The following is a 21,406-nucleotide window of genomic DNA, read 5'->3' as shown; positions in this document are numbered from 1 at the left end:
TGGGCTCCTATACTATGGGTCTGCACCACATGATGGCATTTATCACCTGTCTTGTTAACAAACATGTTGAGCTCCTACTATGTGGTAGGCATTGGGCAGGGTGCTGGGGGTGAATACCTTGGTGAATTACCTGTCCTCATGGGGCTAACACTAGTGGGGGATACAATAAAAATATAAAATAATACAGTAACTATGAAAATGCCATTCAGGTTCTTCTCAGCATCTAGCACACAGCTCACAGTAAGAATTTGTTGACTTCATGAGTAAATGACTGATCTGAGGCCAGAATTTTGACAAAAGAAATGACCAAAAGGAATCCTTCAGTTCTGCGCCCAAATCTACCAATGAACCATGTAAGAAACCGAGGGCCATGAGCCCTTGAGCTTGGTTCTAACATCACCTATAAACTGGCGGTGTGACCTTGAGCATGTCCTCACCTCTCAGTGGCCTCTAAAAACGAAGCAGGTGCTTGGGGTGGTATCTGGGTGCTTTTGCATTTTGGAGATTCTGTGATTCTCTGTTATTTTCAACTGCTCTGGGATGGTCCCCATCCTCTTCCTGGACTTTTTCCTGCTCTCCCCCCTCCCTTTTCCTTCCTCCTTTCACATCTGTCCCTTTTGCATCCGCCCTCCACCCCCCCTTCACTTTCCTGGCCACCCCCTAGTTCCAAGAGGGTTTCCATGGCAATCATCTCCTGGAAGTGACATCACTCATCTCCTAGGCAACTGTTTCCAGGGCAGTGACATCATTCGGTCACCATGGCAACCCTCCAGGAGGACAGTTCTGCAGTAAAATGGGCAAATAGAATTCTTATGTATTTCTGGGGGCTTGGGGACAATGTAGGGAGATTATTAACAGAGGAAAAAGATCTCAAGAACAAGAAGTAAAAGCTTTGGGCTTGTAGGGAAAAAATGGGAAGCCAGGGTGGGGGCTGGGAAGGAGCAGAAGTTCTGGGGTGAAGCCCTTCTCCTTTCTAATAACTAGGCTGACCATTTAATATGTCACCAGATTGGGACACTTGAGAGTGAATAAGGGCACCATTATTATTATACCGGATGACAGATGAAAACTGGGCCTCCCCCAGCAAACCAGGGCATGTGTCCCCTGCCCAGGTCAGGCAGGTGCCTGGCCTCACTCCCTCACCTATGGCTCATCCTATCAGCGTGGATTCTGCTCTTCTGTGTGCGGGCACCGGGGATACCACAGTGAGCAAACCGGCCTAAGGGAGCTCACAGTCTTGTGTGTGTGTGTGTGGTGGGGCCGAGGTAACCGGGCAGTCACCTGGGAGTGTTGCTGTGCAGTCTGAGAGCAGTGCTCAGAAGGGAAGGCAGAGAGCGCCAGGGGCGTGTTCAACACAAGTGCCCAAAGCAGCCAGGGCGGGAGGGGAGTTAGTAAGGGGGTTGGAATGGCGTGGGGAGAAGTCTGTTTGGCAGAGGGAACAGCATCTGCAGAGGGAGCGTGCAGAGCAGCAGGAACCGAAAGGAGGCTGGTGGCTCATTGCAGGGCAGGAGGGAGCAGGCAGGTGTAAAACGAGGGTGGAGAGGTGGTAGGGACCAGGCCTCACAGGGCGTCGGAGGCCAGAGCCCTGGGCAGCCCCGTGGACGTGTTTTGAGCAGGAGGAGACACAATCCTGTTTGCATCTTCAAAATCTGTGTGGGGCAGAGTGGGGAGCAGTTTGCCCAGGAGGGAAATTGGGGGGTGGGGAGCTGAGTGGCGACAGTGAGATGGAGGGATGAGGTGCATATATTTGGGAGGTTGAGCTGACAGGATTTGCTGGGGGACTGGATAGGGAGTGAGGGTCAGGTAGGGGTGACACCTGGATGGCATGAGGGCTTTGGGGTGGAGAGTGACTCTGCTAAGGTGGGCAAGAGAAGAGTCCAGGGTGTGACATTTAAGGAGGCATGAGGGGCAGGGGTAGGGGCGGCCTCTAAAAGGAGTGCCTCCTTAATGCCGCGACCTCGGAGGAGCAGGCTTTGGTTTGGTTTTAGGGGGTGCGGGACCAAGTCTCTGGAGCAGTAATAATGACCACCTCTTGTGTTTACGACAAGGGCCTTCACTTCCACCAGCCCCCTAATAAAAGCGGGGAGAACAGCCTGGAGGCCTGAGGCCTGAGTGCCGATGAGTGCCAGCTGCTTCACTGTCCCCACAGGAGCCCAGGGCGGGAGCTCCTCACTGGCCCATCTCACAGATGGGGAAACTGAGGCTCAGACAGGTTCCAGAACTTGCTGAAGGCCTCACCGTTCGCAGGTGGCTGCACCAGGCCTCAGACTCAGGCCTGCTGACCCCGGAGTCCACCCCCTGGCCCCCAGACCATGTTCCACAGCCTCCCCAGTTTCCTGGTGGAAGAAGGAAGGAAGGGAAGCCAAGCACCTTCAGGCCTGCCACCTTCTTCATCTTTGCTGCTACCATCTGTGTTGAGGCGCAAACAGAGGGTCTGAGAAGGGACAAGACCCCTCAGCTCTGCAGAGCTTCATGATCAGAGCCCCTTTCTACCACAGGTGTTCTCAGTGGATCTTCAGGGCGCTTCCTGGGGGCTGGTCTCCCCAGGAGGAGCCACCTCTGTGCCTCAGCTTCCCCCTCTGTAAAATGGGGATAATAACAGTAGGAGTTCCCACCCCATCGGTTTGTGCTGAGGCTGAATGAGGTGAGCAAAGCACTCAGCATGGTGCTCCAGTGTAGACTGGATGGATGGACGTCAGCAGCTGTTGCGATTAGGGCAGGAGGGTGGGAGTGTGGGTGTGCGTGTGACACACGGCCTGTGGTACGGAGGTGGGAGAGACAGGGGACACGAGGACCGGCTGGTGACTGAGGGAGAAGCCTCCTCACCAGCTGGCTCCCTGGGAGACAGCATGGTTTATACCTTTCCTTCCAATCCTAAGCCGGCTGCAGGGGGAGGAGGATGAGCCTGGCCTCCCTTGGGAAAAGAGGATCTTAGAAAAAGCCTGGAAACAAGCAGGTCGCACACTTGAGGCCAAAGCCTGGGGGCAGGGGTGGTGCAAGGGAGTAAGAGGCCTGCACCTGGGCCCTGCGCTCCATCCACCTCCTGGCCCGCCCCCCAGCCCTGCCATTAAACAGCCATGGTTTTGCTTTAGCCTCCAACTACAGACCCCTAAAGGCACAGGCCACCTTGACCTTAAAAAGGAGTGAATAAACATGAGGATTGGGCCCTGTGATTCCAGCACACACATACACACACACCCACCCACCCACCCACCCTTGCTTCCTCTGTGTATTAGTCAGGGTTCAACCAGAGAAATGGTACCAATAGGAGATGCAAATTAAGAGATTTATTGCAAAGAGTTGACTTATGTGCGTATGGGGCTGGTGAGGCAAGTTTGAAATTGTGAGGCTCAGGCTGGAACTCTTTCTTTTTTTTTGCAATCCCACAAGCCATTATTTATTTATTTATTTAAACATCTTTATTGGAATATAATTGCTTTACAATGGTGTGTTAGGTTCTGCTTTATAACAAAGTGAATCAGCTATACATATACATATATCCCCATACCTCCTCCGTCTTGCGTCTCCCTCCCACCCTCCCTATCCCACCTATCTAGGTAGTCATAACGCCAGGCTGGAACTCTTGTCAAGGGCAGAAGCTGCCGTCCACAGGCAGAATTTCTTCTTCCTCAGGGAAGCCTCAGCTCTAAATATTTATTTATTTATTTATTTGGCTGCACCGGATCTTTGTTGCAGCACGTGGGATCTAGTTCCTTGACCAGGGATCGAACCCGCATCCCCTGCACTGGGAGCGCGGAGTCTTAACCGCTGGACCACCAGGGAAGTCCCCTCAGCTCTGTACTTTTTTTTTTTTTAATTTTTAAAAACATTTTATTATAGTCAGCTCTGTTCTTAAGGCCTTCCAGATGGGACTGTATCAGGCCCATCCAGATTATCCAGGATAATCTCCCTTAAAGTCAATTGATTAAATTGCATCTACCTTCATCACAATAGCAAGATTAGTGTTTGATTGAATAATTGGGGACTGTAACCTAGCCAAGCTGACACATTAAACAAAACCATCACACTCAGGTAGCAGATAGGTATGGTCTTGGAGGCCTATGGGAAGCTGCTTTACGTTTATTAATGTGACTATTTGCTGAGCACTTACCATGTGTCAGGCACTGTGCCAAGTGATTTCCCTGCAGCATATCAGTTAGTCTTCAAAGCATCCTGTGAAGCAGGTGCCCTTCTTGTCCCTAATTCTACAGGTAAGGAAACTGAGCCTCAGACAGGTGAGGACGCCCCTTGGGTCACACGGTTGGGATGGCAAGTCTCTGGCGCCTCCTTGTTCTCCTCTTCTCCTGTGCCTCTTCTCCTGGGACAGAAGTCACAGTTCAAATCGCTGCGTGCTGTGAGCACGATCCTGCCGCTCTGGACTTCAGTTCTCCTCTGCGAGGTGGCTCCATTCTACCCTGCCTTTCTGGGTTTAGGGCGGAAGGGAGGGTCCGTTCTGGGAGCACTTTCTCGGGCCTTTGCTGCCACCTAGGGGGCTTGCCGGTGTTCGCCACGCTCCAGACAGGCCCTTGAAAGGCAGGTGAGGGGGCAGGCGAGCTGCTGAGAGCCAGCGGGATGGTGGTAGGGAGCAACTGGGGGTGAGGACTGGGCCCAGTAACAGAAACAAGGCAAATTCAACCGGTTCTTGTCCCCACCTGCTCACTCAGGCCCCTCAAGAGTCTTCTGGGGCCCCGCGTGTGTAGAGGTTTCACCCCTGCGGAGCTCTGCGTCGGCCCGGCCCCCGAAAGGTCCCGCCGTTCCCTGTTGCAGCCGGGAGGCCCAGGCTGCTGGGGGGAACGGGTCTAAGGAAGCCGGGAACTTCTCTCCCCATCAGGTCGCCTGACAGACCTGCCGCGCGGCTCAGGCTCCACAGGGGACCCGCGCGCTCTGCCGGGGAGGACAAGGAGACCCAGGGGCAGAGCAGAGGTCCCGCCCCTCCACTCTCCAGCCGTAGCCCCGCCTCTATCCGCGCCCACCCACACCGCTCACCACAATCCCGCCCTGCCGTTATCCCCGCCCACCACAGCCCTTACCCCGCCCCCATCTCCCCGCCCACCACAACCCCTTACCGCCCCCCTCCCCCCACGACCCCTCCCTTCCGTTCCGGGCGCGGCCACCAGGTGATGCCGGGGGCTGCGTAAGGGCTCCGGCTCGGCCTATGAAAGACGTCGGGGCCGCCCACCTCGGCGCCTTTTGGTTCAGGAACCCGCTGGTGGTGGGTGAGTTGGCGTGAAGTGAGCGGGAGGCGGAGGCCGAGGCTGAGAGGCCACGGCAACACCCGCAGCCGCCAACCTGCCAGTCAATCTAGTCAGCCGTCCAGTCACTCGGCCTGTCAATCCTGTCGGCCAGCCTGTCAGTTAACCTGTAAGTCCCGTCAATCAGCCTGTCAGTCAGCCTGTCAGCTAACCTGTCAGTCTCGTCAGCCTGTCAGTCAATCCAGTCAGCCTGTCAATCCCATCAGTAATCCTGTCAGTTTGTCAATCTGTCGGTCCAGTCAGCTAGTCAGTCAGCCCGTCAGTAGGTCAGTTGGTCAAGTCACACGGCTAGTGGGCCCCGAAGTTTCTCGTCAGCCACTGGGCCTCTCGGGCCACCTCGGGGCTCTGTCGCCGTGTCGAGGCCGGGGGGGGCGGGAGGAGCCGGGCGGCGGGACCCTGACGGGGCGGCGGGGCCTCTGGGGGCCGGTGGCGGGAGCTCCGCGCCGTGGGTGGGAGCGGGCGCGGAGGCCCGGGGGCGAGCGGGTCACCACCTGGCTCGTCGCTCCCTGGAGCGACGGAGGGACGCGGAGGAGGAGGAGGGGGCGGAGGCAGCCTGACCTGGGCCGCAGGGGATACCGTGGCCTGTGAAGGTCGCCCGGGGCCGGCGGCGTGACCGGGGCCGCGTCCCTGCCCCTGCCCGGGCTTCGGTGACGGGGCAGCCGGACCGCGACCCCCGCGGCCCGAGACTGAGGGGAAGGAGAATCGCCCCGGGACGCGGGGGCGCTCCGAGCAGCCACGGCGGGGGACTGGGGACGGGACTGCAGCTTTGACGCGGTGGCTGAGGTTCGGCCTGGCCGGGCGGGGACTCCGGGGCGGAAGGCGCCCGCAGCGCGGCCCGCGGGGCTTCCGAGACCTTCGCGGGGAGGAGGCTCTGCCGGCGCGGGGAGGGAGGGGGGCGAGGGGGGCTCAGCCTCGGCCCCGCTCCGGAGACGGCTGTCCGCTCCTTCTGCCCCGGTCCGTCCCCTTTCTTCCAAGCTGGGGACCCTGCTCCCGGCAGGCGCGGGGCCCGTGGTCCACGAGGTGGGAGCCACAGCTCCTGGAGCTGGAGGAGGGCGGGGCCGGCAGGACACCCCCGGGTGGGGGCTGGGAGGTGCCAGGAGGCTGTCTGTCCAACAAGCATTTGTGGGCCGTCCACACGTGCAGCTTTGAGCTAGGCGGTGAGAGACGGGAGCGAACGGTACAGATGCTGCCCTGTTTCTGGGGTGCAGAGTATCGAGTGGTCGTAAGAGCGGTCAGAGAAGACAAAAAAGGAAGTAAACAAGTTGACTGTGGTCAAAATCGTGCTATGAGAGTAGCAAAGGGGATGCTGAGATAGAAAAAAAAGCAGGGCAGTTTGGGAAGGCTCCCTGGGCAGGTGACACTTAACCTAAGACCTGAAGGAGAAGGAACCAACCATGGAGTGGAGAGAGCGTTCCAGATGGAGGGAATAACATTCACTCACTCACACTCTCATTCCTAGGTTATTATGTGCCAGCTGCTGTTCTAGTTGCTAGAACAGAGGTGGACAATAGAAGGGAAATTCTTTCTCTCGTGGAGCTTATGTTCTAGTGGAAGGAGACAGAAGGCAACTTCAGGGAGTGATGGATGCTATAAAGAAAATAAAAACAAGGTTATGGGATAGAAAATGACTAAGGATGAGGGCACTATGGCAGATAGGGTGGTGAGGGAAGGCCGCTCAGAGACCCGAATGATGAGCAGGAGCCAGCCATGCAAAGGTCTGGAGGAAGAACATTCCAGACAGAGGGAAGTGGGAATGAGTTTGGCATGTTTGCAGTGTAAGTCTGGTGGGAGAGTGACGGGTAGTGAGGTGCAGGGAGCAGTTAATGAAGGGTGTGGCAAATCAAGGAGAGGAGTTTAGATTTTATTAGAAGGCACTGGGAAGCTGATGGAGAGATGTGAGCAGTCTGAGGGATGTGAGAGGTCTGATCCCTTTGTGCTCCTTGTGGGTGTGGAGTGATCGGGTGGAAGGGTAGGAATGGATACAGTTTAGAGGTGAGTGCAATAGTCCAGGCAAGATGATGTTGGCCCTGGACGAGGGTGGTCGTAGTGGAGATGGAGGCAAGTAATCAGATGTATTTATGGGCTGAATCGATAAGACTTGATGACTGCTTGGATGTGGGGTGGGGGTGAAGAAAAAGGATAACTCTTTGGATTTTAATTCCAGCAACAAATGGATGGTGATGTCATTGAGTTGAGTGGGCTGTGGAGATAGGTTTGGGGGTGGAAAATGAGAATGCAGTTTTGGAGAACTTACAGAGATTTCTGTTAGGCAAGTGGAGGGGCCGAGAGAGCAGCTAGCTCTCTGAACCTGGAGCTTAGAGGAGTGGATTGGTCTAGAGTTACCAGTGGCTTGGGACACGAGACAGTGCTGGTTAGGCCAGAAGGGACAGTGCTGGTCAAGGCACTAGAGCTGAACTGTCCAGCACAGTAGCCCTAGCTATGTGTGGCTGTTGGGCACTTAACATAAATGGCTTGTCTGGGGACTTCCCTGGCGGTACAGTGGTTAAGACTTCGCCTTCCAACACAGGGGGTGAGGGTTCAATCCCTGGTCGGGGAGCTAAGATCCCACATGCCTCGGGGCCAAAAACCAAAAAACATAAAACAGAAGCAATATTGTAACAAATTCAATAAAGACTTTAAAATGGTCCACATCAAAAAAAGAAAAGGAAAAGAAAAAGGCTTGTCTGAATTGAGGTGTCCTGCAAGTGTAAAATACACATCAGATTATTTTTTTTTAATAAATTTATTTATTTTATTTATTTATTTTTGGCTGCTTTGGGTCTTCATTGCTGCGCGCAGGCTTTCTCTAGGTGCAGTGAGCAAGGGCTACTCTTTGTTGTGGTGCGCGGGCTTCTCATTGCGGTGGCTTCTCTTGTTGCAGAGCACAGGCTCTAGGTGCACGGGCTTCAGTAGTTGTGGCTCGTGGGCTCTAGAGCGCAGGCTCAGTAGTTGTGGCTCACGGGCTTAGTTGCTCCGTGGCATGTGGAATCTTCCCGGACCAGGGCTCGAACCCCTGTCCTCTGCATTGGCAGGCGGATTCCCAACCACTGTGCCACCAGGGTAGCCCACATCAGATTCTGAAGATTTAAAATGGAAAAAAGAAAGTAGACTATCTCAGTAATAATTTTTTATATTGATTACATGTTGAAGTGCTAATATTCTCGATATATTAGGTTATATAAAATATATTATTAAACTTAATTTCACCTGTTTCTTCTTACCTTTTAAAATGTGGCTATTAGAAAATTAAACATTACATTGTGGCTTGCATTGTATTTCTGTTGGGCAGTGCTGCATTAGAGGTTTGGGCGGGTTGGACCTTTTTGGATGTGGCCAGTCAGGGCACAAGGGGGCAGTGGTGGTTAGGAAATTGCAGGGCACCTCCTCTGAGGGCAGCCCTACATTACACCCAAAGTGGGGGTTGTTGGCTTGGCTCTCCCTTCCTGGGACCTTGTCAGAGCAGAATTGCAGCACACCCTTTGGGTTTCCCAACTCCTTGGCTGTCTCAGTTAGAGCTGAGGAAGAGGCAGGAGGGATCCCAGCGAGCTCAGGAAGATACTGATACCTCAGATGTTGATTTCTCATCCCCTTTGTATCACCCCTGGCTGACATCACCTGGCAGGGGAACACTTCCACTCCTTGAGTTGAGCAGGGTATGCCACCAACAGTTGTGTAGTCAAGGCAACCAAGGCCATAAAACTCACAGCGATTAATTTATATGAAATAGATGTGGCTGAAAGCCATTTTCATCCATTAGTATTCTAAATACCTTCTTCAAATTGCCTGTAGCATTTCTAATTGGCAGGAAAACTGCCATTAGGGGAAAAAGGGAAGTGAGGTGATTGGGAGTGAGACTGAATTCACTTCAGTTAGTTGGGCATGACTTTTGTGAGTACCACTGTGTGCCAGACACGGGGCTGGGTGCTCTGGGTTGTTTATTGTGCTGTTTTCAAGGAACATATGTCCAAATACCTTAACACAGGGACAAATGCATAGAGGTGTAAATAGAGACCTGTGAGAACTAGAGGAAGAATTAATGCCAGTATGTGTGTGTGTGTGTGTGTGTGTGTGTGTGTGTGTGTGTATGTACAATTTTGAACTCAAAGAAGTTACCAGGTGGCATCAGAGCAGAGGGGCAGGATTTGGCTGTACCGTGGAGGGGTGGAGAGAGGGTTTTCTAGGCACATGGGACATCAGGAAAGGACACGATTCAGGGAAGGGCAGAAAGAATTGTTTGGCTAGAATGTTGGGGGTGTGGAGCAGAGTACTAGAAAAAGAAAGCTGGTGCTAGATCTTGAGAGACCTTGATTTCCAGGTTAAGGAGATTTGGCTTTAGATTGTAGGCAATTGGGAACAATTGAAGAGGGACTGCTTAGAAAGAAGAAACCACTTAGAAAGAAGAAACCACTTGCCTGGAGCTTTTGGTGTTCAGAGGGCAGGACAAGGTAGGGAGTGAAAAAGCTTGTATGGGGAAAAGAGGAAGATAAAGAGCTCTTCTGGGACTAGTCAGCTTGCAAATAAAGCTGGGTCATGTCGTGGTTAAAAGCATTTATTTGGGAATGGAAAGACCTGTACTTGAACTGTAGTCTTGTAATTTTTTTTTTTTTTGGCTGTGTCGCATGGCTTGAGGGGATCTTAGTTCCCTGACCAGGGATCGAACCCGGGCCCCTGGTAGTGGAAGCATGGAGTCCTAACCACTGGACTGCCAGGGACAGTAATTTTTTTGGTAATAGCTTTATTGAGATATAATTCACATACCACACAATTCACTCATTTAAAGTGTACATTTTGATAGTGTTTAGCATATCCACAGTTATACAACCATAACCACAATCACTTTTTTCTTTTAAAAAAATTGAGATTAATTCATATACCTGCCATAAATTTGGCCATTTTGAAATACACATTTCATTGTTTTTTAGTATATTCACAAAGTTGGGCAAACATAACCACTATCTAATTCCAGAACACTTCCATCACTCCAAAAAGAAACTGTTAGCAGTCACTCCCCATTCTCCTCTCCCCCCAGTCCCAGACAACCACAAATCTGCTTTCTGTCTCTATGGATTTGCCTATTCTGGACATCTCATATAACATGGAATCATACAATATGTGGCCTTTTGTATCTGGCTTCTCTCATTCTGCATAATGTTGCCAGGTTACATCCATGTTGTAGTATGTATCAATAATTCTTTCCTTTTTATGGTTGAATAATATTCCATTGAGTAGATAGAATATATTTTGTTTATCCATTCATCACTTGATGGACATTTGGGTTGTTACCACTCTTTGGCTATTATGAATAATGCTGCTCTGAACATTTGTGTTCAAGTGTTTGTGTGAATATATATTTTAATTGCTTTTGGGATATATTTAAGAGTAGAATTTCTGGATCATAATCTATGTTTAACTTTTTGAGGAACTGCCAAACTATTTTTCCAAAGAGGTTGCACCATTTTACATTCCCACCAGTAACGTATGAGGGCTCTGACTTCTCCATATCCTCACCAACACTTGTTACTTCCTTTAAAAAAAAAGCCATCCTAGTGAGTGTGAAATGGTATCTCATGGTTTTAATCTGCATTTCCCTAGTGACTAATGACACTGAACATCACTTCATATGTTTGTTGGCCATTCCCATATCTCTGGAGAAATTTCTATTTCCTTTGTCCATTTTTAAATTGGGTTTTTTAATTGTTGTGAAAGTTTTAAAAATGTTCTTATCAGGGACTTCCCTGGTGGTCCAGTGGTTAAGAATTGCCTTCCAATGTAGGGGACACAGGTTCGATCCCTGTTCGGGGAACTAGGATCCCACATGCTGTGGGGCAACTAAGCCCACGTGAGGCAACTACAGAGCCTGTGCACTCTGGAGCCCGCGCACCACAACTAGAGAGAAGCCCGTGTGCCACAATGAAGAGCCCGCGCACTGCAACTAAGACCCGAAGCAGCCAAAAAAAAAAAAAAAAAGAAAAGTTCTTAATAGATAAGTGATTTGCAAATATTTTCTCCCATTCTGTGGATTATCTTTTTACTTTCTTGATAGTGTCCTTTGAAGCATAAATGTTTTAAAAATTTTTGATGAAGTCCAATTTGTCTATTTTTTCTTTGGTTGCTTGTGTTTTAGGTGTCATATCTAAGAAACCATAATATTATGAAGATTTATATCTATGTTTTCTTCTAAGAGTTTTAAGTTTTAGCTTTTACAGTTAGGTTTTTGATCCATTTTGAGCTAATGTTTGTATATTGTGTGAGGTGGAGGTCTGACTTCATTCATTCGTATGTGGATATCCAGTTGTCCCAGCACCATTTGTCAAAGATGCTATTCTTTCCCCATTGAACTGTTTTGACACCTTTGTCAAAAATTAACCGACCATACACCTATTCCTACCACTTTTTAGCTCTGTAATTTAAGCCTCAGTTTTCTCATCTGTGAAATGGTGGCAGTAATATCCAGGACTGAATTTATCCATCAGGCACAGAAAGTACAACATCTAGGACCCATGATATTTTTAGGGGCTCATGGAAATGTTTTAGTTTCTTTTCAAATTAGAAAAAGATAAACTTTTAGGTAAAAGAAAATGTCTTAATATACAATATTAAGACAATGTTAATATATTTATACCAATGCAGTCATTAAATACAATTTTTAGCATTTTTTTGTTCAGGAAGGGATCCCTGAAGGCAACAGTGCCTAAGATCCATGAAAGTCCTACTGTGGCCCTGATAATATCTACCTTATAGGCTTATTGTGAGGTTTAATATGATAATCAAGTCAAATGACATGTGCTGTGCTGGCCCATAGTAGGCCATCAGTAAATGGTCATTATCTGTTGGGAAGCAGAGAAAGTCTCCCTCACCAGCCTGGGCCCCTTTAACAGGACCAGTGCTTTGGGCAGCTGGTGAATTATTGGCTGTGGGAACTGTGAAGGAGCCACACAGTGAGCTCAGAGGAAGGTCAGTGCTCAGGAGCTCCCCTCTGCCCTGATTTTCTGCTTTGACACCTCTGAGGGCTCTGGGGGCACCCGTGGCCTCACTAGGCAGAGAGAGAGAATTGCTGAGGTGGAGACAGAGTGAGGAAGGGGAGCCCTGCCTCACTGGCTGGCTAGGTAGAGAAGGTTCCTAGCTGTGACTCCCTGACTTTGTTAAGCAGAGACACGGTGTCCACTTTGGTGAGAAGGCAGTGCCTACGCAGTGATTTAAATGGCCTTAGTAGCCCAGGTCTTTTCTTTTTTTTTAAATTGAGGTGAAATTCACACAACATAAAATTAACTATTTTAGGGTGTATAATTCAGTGGCATTTAGTACATTTACAATGTTGTGCAGTTATCACCTCTATCTAGTTCCAAAGCATTTTTTATCACCCCAAAGGGAAACATATACAGTCACACCCTATTTCTGCTTTCCCTCAGTCCCTGGCAACCATTAATCTACTTTCTTCTCTATGGATTTACCTATTTTGGATATTTCATATACATGGAAATATGTGACCTTTTGTGCCTGGCTTCTTTCATTCAAGATAATGTTTCCAAGGTACATCCATGTTGTAGCATGCATCAATATTCCTTCATATGCTGAATAACATATGCCACATTTAGTTTATCCTTTCATCAATTGATGGACATTTGGCTTATTTTCACATTTTGGCTATTATGAATAGTGCTGCTATACACATTCACGTACAAATTTTTGTGTGGACATATGTTTTCAACTCTTTGGGGTATATACCTAGGAGTGGAATTGCTGGATCACATACTAACTCTACATTTAACTTTTTGAGGAACCACCACCCTGGTTTTCACACCAGCCGCACCTTTACATTCCCACAAGCAATGTATGTGGGTTCTGATTCTCTCCAACGCTTGTTATCTTTTGTTATTTATTTGGATTATAGCCTAGTGGGTGTGCAGTGGTGTCTCATTGTGGTTTTGATTTGCATTTCTCTTTTGACGAGTCATGCTGAGCTTCTTTTCATGTGCTTGTTGTCATCTTTTTTTGAGCTGAATCAAGCCCTGTTTGGATAGAATCAAGCCCTGATGGATAGAACTGTATCATCCAGAGGAGTTTCTTAGACATGCCTGTGGCACAGTCTGAGATTCTTTTTATCTAAGCCTGGTGAATCCGCCCCCAGGTTCCATAAGAAAAACCTTGCCCTGTGGGAGTTCCCTAAAGGGCTCTGGGAAACAGCTAGACTTAGATGTTAAACATGCAGTCTAAGAGCCTTTTTTGCTTCACACATCCTGGTGACCCCTTCTCCACCTGGCCGCATCCCAGTCCTTGCCTCAGGCTTTTGGCTTTTTCTGCTGGCTATGCCATTCCCAAGGGGTAACAATTGTGTCTCTGGGAGCTCTTATCCTCTGCCCTGACAGGTTCCTTATTGTTTATTTATCTGGAGCTTACCTGCTGTAGCCTCTGTCCATTTTGGCCTCTCTGAATTCTTCTGTCCACAGTCTACTCATTCCCAGTTATCTAGATTTCTTGACCTCCAAGGTTTCCTAGACTCTCCCTCTTAGTCCTGGGTATATTGGGTTGGTAAACTTTCCAACTGGGGGGCCCCTCCTGTTTGCACAGCTAGAGGAAGGGTGGGAGACTGGCTGGCCGATCTCCCCAACTTGAAGGGTGTTGGAGTGGCAGGTGATTCATACTTCAGCTTTCACCAGAAACGGTGGGGAGGTTTCTGGAGGACACTGGCTGTGGAGAATAAGGAGGTTGCCATCCCAATCCTCATAGTAGGAGCCCATGACAGTGATGACAACCTAAACGTCATTTGTGGGATACCAACTCCTGGTCCGGTTTGGGCTCAGGGGTTCCCTTATTTCCACAAGATGGCCCTCACTTTCTCTGATCTCTCACTCACTGACTCACTCCCAAAATATGTTCATTGAGTGCCATCTCTGCAAGGCGCCGTGCTAGGCCCTGAGACTATAAAGCCCAGCATTTGAGGACTGCAGTCTAGAGAGACAGACAAATAAATACAACATGATGTGATGTGTGTTATAATCGAGGTGTGTGTGAAGTTCAGTGGGAACACAGCTGAAGGAGGAATAATTCTGCCTCGAGAGAAAGAATGGGTAGATGAACTTCAGGGAAAAGGTGACGTTCGAGCTGGATCTTGAAAGAGGAGAGGCTGACACGGGGGAGAAGGGCATTCTAGGTAAATGACTCAGGGATTGGGCAAAGGCCAGAAGCTCACCGCATTTCCTTTCTTGTCTCTCCCTCCCCAACTATGCTGGGGAAACCTTGAAGTCAAGAGTTCCTGTCTTCCAGTGAAGTGGCCCAGACCCCAGACTGTCTCCTTGTTCTCTCTCTTCATTTGTCCTACAGCTCACCCATTCCAGATGCAGCCAATTAATGTGATAAACTCACCCATTCTAAGTGTTACTGGGAATGGATGGGTTAGTTAATTAATTAAATGAATAATTCACTTATTTAGCATTTATTTTGGTTTACTGTATACAAGGCATATGAAAGATTATAGTGTGCTTAATAGGACATGCCTAAAATCAAAATGACCTGGGTTTGAATTCTACTCATAGCTGGGAGACCTCACTTGAGGTATTGAGGTAATCTCAGTTTTCTCTTTGATATGATAGGAATAATAGTGCTCTATAGTGCTGTGGAGATGAAATAAGATAGTATGAACTCTGAGCATGGTCCTTGGTATGGTAAACATTAATTAAATGGTGGTAGATACATTATATATATAAACATATACACACACATATATATATAGTAATACATATAAAGTATATTATATATACACCCACAGTAAATGTAGAATATGTACACAGTGTGTACATGTATATACATAAAAATACATCCATATACATACATACTCTTAAGGAGTTTAAAGACTTCAAATGGGAAAGCAAAATACTCAAATAAACTATAAAATAATACTGTATTTTTCCCAGGTTATGTGTTAGCATTTGAAACCTTCTGGAGACATTAATCAAAGGAAAGTTATTCCCAGGAAGACTAATTTTTTTGAAAGGGAAAGTAGGACCAATGAATGAAAGTTGCTAGGAGGTAGATTTTTATCCCAGTATAAATGAGAAATTTTCAAGAGAGCATCTTGGAGGTCGTGAGCTTCTGTGTCTTGGGAGGTGACCACGCAGAGGCCGGCTGACATGTTGGTAGAGGGGCTTCCTGCATCCGTTTGAAGGCTGCAGAGGGGACACTGGGCTCCTGAGGCGCACTTTGTAAGGGCTCTCTTTTCCACCCCTGTTCCCAGAAGCCCTTGCTCTCTCCTGTTTGGGTGGCTCCCTCCTTTGGTAGGGCCTGGAAAACTGCAGGTATTGTGGTGCCAGAGGTGACTGCTGGGGTGGGTGCCTCTTGCAGGTGACCTGGCACCTTATCTCCCCTGCCTCCATCTCTCCCCTGCCTTTTCCAGCTTACCTCCTAGAGTAGAAATAACCCAGGGCCAAACATTAACTATGAAACCATAAAACCACGTGAAGCTCAGGTGGTTTCCAGCAGCCTGGACTCTCGGTGCCCTGTTATCAAGAAATGTTGCCTCACCTTCCTATGGGTGGGGAGGGTGGCATGGCTGGAATGTTGAGGGGGACCCAGGACTTCAGACTTCTTCCCTGGTAGAGCAGTGGGCAGAGGATGCCTCTCTTGCCCAAGGCTCAGGTGAGGACTGTTTAGATCTGATCCCTGGGGCTTGTGGAGAGAGCATAGCAGCATCTTGCAGCATCGACAGAAGAAGCACCCTCACTTATGCAATCCTAGCTTGCTGTAGGCCCTGATGTACACATACATATGTGCAGTGATTTCATAGACATCTACATAGTACTGAAAAACACACTTACCACTCATGTACTCGGGTGTGTACCCATCCATCTACTGTGTCTTATTCATCCCAGAGCCTTGCACAGTGCCAGAAACACCAATACATCTGTGTTGAACTGATGGGTGAATGGTGATTTCTGCCCACCCACATACTCATCTACATGTGTATGCATTTTCAGGAGGGTACCTGCAGATGTCATCCACGGATGTCCACATTATACCTACACAATGCACCCACCCACCCACACACACACACACACACACACACACACTAGCATAAATGCACCTGTCTATAAACACTGGCACCTAAGAGTCCTATGCATATGAATATGTGCATCTATTTACAGATTCCTAAATGACCCTGCTAAATTGCAAAGGTGGTGGCTGTGAGGAGAAAGTATTTTTCCATGGACACTGGACAGGGCAAAGATATTTTGACTGGGAAGCCCAGCTCCCAGCTGTGTGCTGGGATGCTTGCCCACACTCTAAAGCTTTTATGCCTCTCTTCTCCCTGCTAAGCAATTGGTGCACAGGGAGGGGCTGAGGGGAGCATGCCAGAGCAAGTGGGACCAAGTTCAGTGTCTCCTGGTCCTTTGTAATCTCTTTTAAAAGTATATTGATCTGGCTGGGAACTGTGCTGGACTGTTAGAGAGATGATGAAAGCGGGAAGAGAAACAGCCCGAGATTCTAAAGAGGTGAAGCCCTGAGCAGCCTGGAGCCAGTGTGAAGGTATTTATAAAGTGTGCGTGTGTCCACATGTTGGTATGGAGACTGCAACTGACTGCAGTTTCTTAAAAAGAGGGTGAGGCTATGGTTTTGCTGCGTGCCACACACCCCAAAGCCCAGAACTCGTAGGCAAAAACTCTGGCATATGCTTGCGCTCTACCACCAACTTGCCACGTGGCCTTAAGGAGATTGCTTCACCTCCATGTTAAGTGCTTCACACTCCAGTTAAGTGGTTGGCTTGTTTCACAGGGTTCCCATGAGGATCCAAGGAGCTAAGAGAGCTTACAAGTACTCTGAAGAGTTAAGAACATTTCCTCATTGTCAGACCTTGTTTCTCAGCTCAGTGAAAGGCATTTCAAATGTTCCAGCATCCTCAACAATGAACCCGTGCATAGGATAAAAGGTTGAACACAGCACGGTTTTTACTCCCAAGGGGAGTAACCAAATAGGAAGAAGTGGCTATAGGAGAGGTCACTACAACCCCAGGTAGTCTGTGCTAAGCACCTTCCACTGGGATATAGCACAGTATATCGAGTTGAACAGAGGGCTGTGGTCACAGGGCCTTGGGAAGTCAGAAAAGATTTAGGGGGAGAGAGGATTGGCATAATTTAGTTAGGGGGAGGGGGAATTGAGGGGGCAGGGACTGGCGCACCCTGGGTAGGTGGTTGCGGAATGGCACCCGGACCATGCAGGCAGGAAAGGAACGATGCCTCACCAGAGTGTGGACGGTAAAGATTAAAGGGGAAAACAGGAGTAACCAGGTTAATTTTTGAGTCCTTTCTGGAAGTGACCCAGCCCAATGGTTAATCGTTTGACCCTTGAGGAATTCTTTGGACCCTGTCCCAGGCCTACACACACAACTGGAGGATCCAGAGTAGCCCAGAGCGGAGCTGAGGGAAAACTTGGAAGTCACCCCGTCCAAGCCTGGCCCTTTACCAGAGGCAAAACTGAGGCCAGGAGAGGACAAATAGAGGGACTGCTGTTTCCCAGGGAGTTAGTGGCAGAGCAGGAACTTGAACTCAGGTCTCCTGAGTCTAGGTCATCATCAACTGGGTCTTAAAAGTGGGCTGGATTTCAGAGGCTTTCTGTCTAGTGTTGCGTAAGCCTCAAGCTTGTATCCTGCCTTGTAAGAGTAGCTGTATGTATTTGTTGATTGTTCTGGAAGCAGAGGCTAAGTTTGCACCCTGGCTAGGCTCCTGCATATAACCAAGGTGGGCAGTTCCCTGTGTCCAGGGATTTCAGGGGTAACCAGAAGGCCCTCCATGTTCCTACCTGGCTACCGATAGTTACCATTCCACTGGTAGAGCTTCATGCCCACAGCTCTAGGCAACACTGTTCTGCCCTGAGAGGAAGAATATACATAGTCATCTGTGAGTCAGTTGACAATAGCTCAGTGTAAATGGGGCAAGCAGAGCCTTTCCTGAGAGTCAGTACTGATGGGGAAAGAAAGCATGAAGGTATTCAGAGCTACAAAAAGATAAGGGCAGACCAGGAGGCCCAGCCTTTACAACCTGGTATAGAGGTTAGGAGCTTGGCTTTAGAATCAGGCACATTTTTTTTTTCTTATTAAAAAAGCAGTATCTCCTTATTACAGAAGAATCAGAAAATACTGAGGGCAATAATATCAGAAGAAATAAACTCCACCGTCCCATTCTCCCCTCCCCCCTTAGAGGGCTATCATTAATACCTAGGTGGGCCAAAAGGTTCGTTTGGTTTTTTCCATAAGATGGCTCTAGTAGCACTTAGTTGTCTTTAAGTTCATTCGAAACAATTTTGTTAGATTGTATGTGACAGCTGTCATGTCAGTGTGCATTTAAAAAAAGACATCAAAATTGGTGAATTTTTGTGTAGCCATTTTAATATTGAAAATGGAAGAAAAAAGCAACATTTTTGGCATATTATGCTTTATTATTTCAAGAAAGGTAAAAACGCAACTGAAATGCACAAAAAGATTTGTGCAGTGTATGGAGAAGGTGCACGTGACTGATTGAACCTGTCAAAAGTCGTCGGTGAAGTTTCGTGCTGGAGATTTCTCGCTGGACGCTGCTCCACGGTTGGGTAGACCAGTTGAAGTTGATAGCGATCAAATCGAAACAATAATTGAGAACAATCAACGTTGTACCATACGGGAGATAGTCGACATACTCAAAATATCCAGATAAGTGCTGAAAATCATTTGCACCAGCTTGGTCATGTGAATCGCTTTGATGTTTGGGTTCCACATAAGTTAAATGAAAAAAAACTTCTTGACCATATTTCCACGTGCGATTCTCTACTGAAACGTAACGAAAACATTCTGTTTTTAAAACAAATTGTGACGGGCGATGAAAAGTGGATACTGTACAACAATGTGAAACAGAAAATATCGTGGGGCAAGTGAAATGAACCACCATCAACCACACTAAAGCCTGGGTTTTTCATCCAAAAAAGGCGATATAGTTGTGTTTATGGTAGGATTGGAAGGGAGTCCTCTACTATGAGCTCCTTCCGGAAAATCAAACGATTAATTCCAACAAGTACTGCTCCCAATTAGACCAATTGAAAGCGGCACTCAATGAAAAGCGTCCAGAATTAGTCAACAGAAAATGCATAATCTTCCATCAGGATAATGCAAGACCGCATGTTTCTTTGATGACCAGACAAAAACTGTTACAGCTTGGCTGGGAAGTTCTGATTCATCTGCCATATTCACCGGACATTGCACCTTCAGATTTCCATTTATTTTGGTCTTTACAAAATTCTCTTAATGGAAAAAATTTCAATTCCCTGGAAGACTGTAAAAGACACCTGGAACAGTCTTTGCTCAAAAAGATAAAAAGTTTTGGGAAGATGGAATTATGAAGTTGCCTGAAAAATGGCAGAAGGTAGTGGAACAAAAGGGTGAATATGTTGTTCAATAAAGTTCTTGGTGAAAATGAAAAACGTGTCTTTTATTTTTACTTAAAAAACTGAAGGCACTTTTTTGGCCCACCCAATATATGTTCCTCCAGTCCCTTCTCTAAGCATATTCTGTGTGTATGTGACTGTGTATAATGTACATGTGTGAGTGTGTATATGTGGCTATTATTTATATGTATACTATATGCATGTAAATAAAAGATAATATGTAATCTCCTTGATTTTACTCTGGTCTGGGAAGTATATACTGATGGACATCTCAAAGCGGGTCTCTCTGTGCTCAACATCATGCCAATTTGTTCCAATATCCTCTCCTGTCACTCTTCATTATCCTCTAGAGCAGCATAAACTTGCTCTAGAAAAAAGTAGGGCAAACGTTTTCTGAAAAAGGCCAGATAGTAGATATTTTGTTTTATGGGCCATATGATCTCTGTCACAACTACTCAACTCAGCTGTTGTAGCACAAAAACAGTCATAGTATGTAACTGAATGGGTGTGGCTGTATTCCAATAGCATTTTACAAATAGACACTGAAATTTGAACTTCATATAATTTATACGTCACCGAATATTATTCTTCTTTTAATTTTCCAACCATTTAAAAATGTAAAAACCATTCTAAGCTTGTGGGCCGTAGCAAAACAAGTGGTGGGCTGGATTTAGCCCATGGGCCACTAAGGCAGTGGCATCCAATAGAACTTTCAGTTCTGATGGAAATGTTCTATATTTGTGCTGTCAAATACAGTAGCCACAAGTCACATGTGGCTATTGAGCACTTGAAATGTGGCCAGTGCAGCTGAGGAACTGAGTTTTTGATTTTATTTCATTTTAACTAACTTAAATTTAAATAGCCACATGTGGCTTGTTACTCTTGTATTGAATATGAAATTATTTTCTGAGGGCTGTTATAACAAATTACCACAAACTGGATGGCTTAAGACAACAGAAACTTATTCTCTTACAGTTCTGGAGAGTTGAAGCCTGAAATCAAGGTGTTAGCAGGGACGGAAGGCTCTAGGGAGGAATCCTTCCTTGCTTCTCTCCTAGCTTCTGGTGACGCCTGGTAATCCTTGGCATTCCTTGGCTTGTAGACACATCATTCCAATCTCTGCCTCCGTTGTCACAAGGTGTTCTCCCTCTGTGTCTGTGTCTCTGTTTTCTCTGTTTAAAAGGATACTAGTCATTGGGTTTAGGGCCCACACTAATCCAGTATGACCTCATCTTAACTAATTGCATCTGCAAAGACCCTAGTTCCAAATAAGGTGACATTCTGAGGTTCTTGGTGGACATGAATTTTGGGGGGACATTAGTCATCCCAGCATAGATAGAGTAGCTCTTAAGCATGGTTCTCAAGTTTGGTGTGCATCAGAAGTCACCTGGAGGGCTTATTGAAACATAGTTTGCTAGGTCCCCATCTCAGAGTTTCTGGTTGGTAGGTCTTGCCTGTCTAACAAATGCCAGATGATGCTGATTCTACTTTTCCCTTGTTTCCCACTGGGAGACTGCACCTTGAGACCCACTGCTCTAGAGGGCTTCTGTTAATTTGCTATGGCTGCCATAACAAAGTATAGTTGTCCCTTCATATCCATGGGGGACTGGTTCCAGGGCCGCCCCTGTCCCCACCACGGATACCAAAATCCAGGGATGCTCAAGTCTTGTATATAAAATGGCCGTCTTCATGTTTTCATGGCGTTCTCCCTGTATATGTGTCTGTGTCCAAACATCCCCTTTTTATAAGGG

General features: G+C 47.7%; 1 protein-coding gene across 5 annotated transcripts in view; it reads left to right on the top strand.

The window, feature by feature from the left end:
- Positions 1–5,220: 5,220 nt before the first annotated feature.
- SLC5A1 (solute carrier family 5 member 1) overlaps positions 5,221–21,406 on the top strand; it is a 140,272-nt gene continuing 124,086 nt past the window's right edge. For 4 of the 5 annotated variants that reach the window (XR_009497373.1, XR_009497372.1, XM_059895487.1 and 1 more), the window contains exon 1: positions 5,221–5,361. The gene's annotated coding sequence lies outside the window, so the exon portion shown is untranslated. Of the gene's footprint in view, positions 5,362–6,007; positions 6,036–21,406 lie in introns of those variants that run through there. The other variant, XM_059895485.1, reaches the window with a different exon arrangement.

Source organism: Balaenoptera ricei, chromosome 14, assembly GCF_028023285.1.
Source record: "Balaenoptera ricei isolate mBalRic1 chromosome 14, mBalRic1.hap2, whole genome shotgun sequence".
NCBI classification, from domain to species: Eukaryota; Metazoa; Chordata; class Mammalia; order Artiodactyla; family Balaenopteridae; genus Balaenoptera; species Balaenoptera ricei.
The sequence above is the reverse complement of the archived record's forward strand: the minus strand, read 5'-3'. Positions and strand labels throughout refer to the sequence as shown.